This window comes from Apium graveolens, chromosome 7, assembly GCF_009905375.1.
Source record: "Apium graveolens cultivar Ventura chromosome 7, ASM990537v1, whole genome shotgun sequence".
NCBI lineage: Eukaryota > Viridiplantae > Streptophyta > Magnoliopsida > Apiales > Apiaceae > Apium > Apium graveolens.
In genome coordinates, this window is record NC_133653.1 from 265,179,482 (window position 1) to 265,182,689 (window position 3,208).

Below are 3,208 nucleotides of genomic sequence, written 5' to 3' on the forward strand. Positions count from 1 at the left end.
CCTTATTCCAGTTATTGATCTTGAGCCGTAAACCTTATTCTTTCTAAACCATTGATTATTGTACACCCAGATACGGACCACAAATATACGGTACTACTCCACAATTACATACAAACTAAATACCAAACACTGAATCGAATTACTTACATACTCAAACCATTGTACCTTATGATTTGAAAGACCAATTCCTGGTAAACCTGAAATATTGATTCCTTTGTTATCTAATTCTTTCATTACCTAACAGCCAAACTTTGAAATTGCCATATTGACCCTTTGCGAAGGTTGAAACCATTTCATTATCGAACATCCAATGTTGTTTATGATTCTGTTTATTGCTTTACATTGTTTATTCTGTTATTATGTTAGAATTGGATTGTTTTATAAAATTATGGACCAGATTCGTGGTCAGACCATATAAATGGTAAAGTTAGGCCAATATGTGCCTTGGATCCAGTAGTTAGAGCAGTGCTGTGTGCTTTGCTCGGGGTTAGTACATGACTAATCAGCAGCCTAACCTTGGTTTTTAAAAATGAAAATATAATATCCAATTCTAAATCATAATTCATTGTTCACTTGATATCATAACCCTTTTCACTTGATGATCATTATTCTCAGTCTTGTCATTGTGACTTGCTGAGCTAGTTAGCTCATTTGTGCGATATTGTTTATGTTCTTTTTCAGTTAAGAAGGAACCAGTTGGTAGCGAGGATCCCCAGTCCAGCGCGAGAGCTAGGGCTTCAGGTTGATCGAGTTAAGCTAGTAGGCATCTTTTCGGATAATTTAAGTTTGTAAAAGTTTGTAATAATGTTTAATACTGAGTTTTAAGTTTGAATAGTTGGAATTTGGACGGTTTGTAATATAAGTGTATGTTTGGCTTGTGTGCATACTTTAACCTGTTGCGGTCCGTGGTAGTTGGTAAGTAGGGTCACTGCATATTATTATTATTAAGCAGGTTATAAATAAGGTATGTGTGTGTGTGGACCCCACACTTCTGACCCGGGTTTGAGGGGCGCCACCGGTACGATAATCTTCGAAAAATCCTTTATAAATCTTCTGTAGTATCCCGGTAGTCCCATAAAACTTCTCACTTCTGTTGGCATCTTCGGTGCTTTCCAATTCATTACAGCCTCAATAATTTCAGGATTTACACTAATTCCCTCACTTCCAACAATGTGTCCTAGAAATCTTACTTTAGTTAACCAAAACTCACATTTCGAGAACTTGGCTTACAATCTCTCCTTTCGCAACACTTCCAAGACTATTCTTAGATGCTCCACGTGATCAACTTATGTCTTGGAATATACTAAAATATCATCGATGAAAACTATGACAAACTTGTCCAAATACTCCTTGAATACTCGATTCTTTTAATCCACGAAAGCAGCCGGTGCATTCGTCAACCCAAAAGCCATAACGAGAAATTTGTAATGTCCATATCTTGTTCGAAAAGCTGTTTTCGAAATGTCCTCAGAATTAATCTTCAATTGGTGGTATCCCGATCACAGATCAATCTTCGAAAAATAAGAGGCTCCTTTGAGTTGGACAAACAGATCATCAATCCTAGGCAATGAGTATCTATTCTTAATCGTCAACTTGTTCAATTCTTGATAATCTATACAAAGTCTCATGCTTCCGTCCTTCTTCTTCACAAATAAAACTGGCGTGCCCCACGGTGAAACACTTGGTCTTATAAATCCCTTGTCTAGTAATTCATATATTTGTTTTGCTAATTCCTTCATTTCCGTTGGTGCCATCCTATATGGAGCTTTCGAAACAGGTTCGGTGTCAGGTGCAAGGTCTATTATAAATTCAATTTGTCGGTCCGGGGGTAAGCCAGGAAGCTCTTCAGGAAAAATGACTAGAAAATCTCTTACTACTAGAATGTCTTCCGGATTAGAAACTTCTCTACCTTTATCAATTACATACGCTAAATACGCCTCACATCCTTTCCGAATCAACTTCTTTGCTTGCATCGAGGTGAGGAATGTCTGAGTTTGCCTTTGGCCCTTTGAATGTCACTTTCTTACCTTGAGGTGTACTCAATACTACCCTTTTATCCTTAGAGTCTATTTGAGCACTGAAACTTGTCAGCCAATCCATCCCTAAGATCACGTCAAATTCTCCTAATTGGAAAGGAATAAGATTCGCAGGAAAAATGTGTCCAACTATCTATATTGTACAATGAGGGAAAATATGATTAAAAGATACTCTATCTTGATTAGCTAAGATAATGGAAAAGGGTTCATGCATCAATTGGGTTTCACTATCCACCTTATCAACAAAAGATTTCGAAACAAATGATCTGGTGGCTCCCGAATCAATCAGTACTTTAGCACTAGCAGTATTCACAGAAAGCATACCTGACACCATATCGGTACTTTGAATTGCATCCTTTGCGTTCATGTTGAAAGTTCTTGCTTGAGCTGGATAAGTCAAAGGTGGATGATTTGAAGCTGATGCCATTTGAGGTTGATTGAAAGACATTGGAAATGATGAGGCTGGCATAGGAATTGCTTGATTCACAGGGTAGGGTACAATAGTCATTTACACCAATTGATTGTTACCCACTCCTATGCATTCTCGTGACACATGTCCTACTTTCCCACATTTATAACACGTTATAATGACTCGTATATTTTATTATTTAATTATTTAAATGTATAATTATTGAGTAATTAAATAAATGAAATATGTATGGGTTCTGTTAGTTCGATATTATCTTGTTATTAAATATGTGATATCGTTGGTGATTAAGGATTAGTTGTATGATTGTTTGTTGAATTGTATTGCTTCGTTGTTACTTGTAAAAGTGGTTTTAGGGCAGATTTATTTTTATAAATACTCGGATTATTTCAAAAATTATTTTTATGATTTTATAATTATAATAATTATTTTTTGAATTTTTTAAAATTTAGAAATCAATATTTCATAAATTATTAAGCCCTGTATGATTTTCTGATTGCATTTATTTATAAAATCAGTATTTAATTCCATAATCTTTCAAAAAATTGTGAAACACATATTTCTTTAAGTTTAGAATATTCCGAGAATTTTAAAATTATTTTGAAAATTTTTGGGATTAATTTCACTCGCGTGTTGATTCGTTTAATTGATAAAAGCGGGTATAAAGTGCCTCTTAGAAATTGTTTTAAAATTTTGAAAATCACGTTTTTAATTACTTCGGGATATATCTAATATTTTACGACTA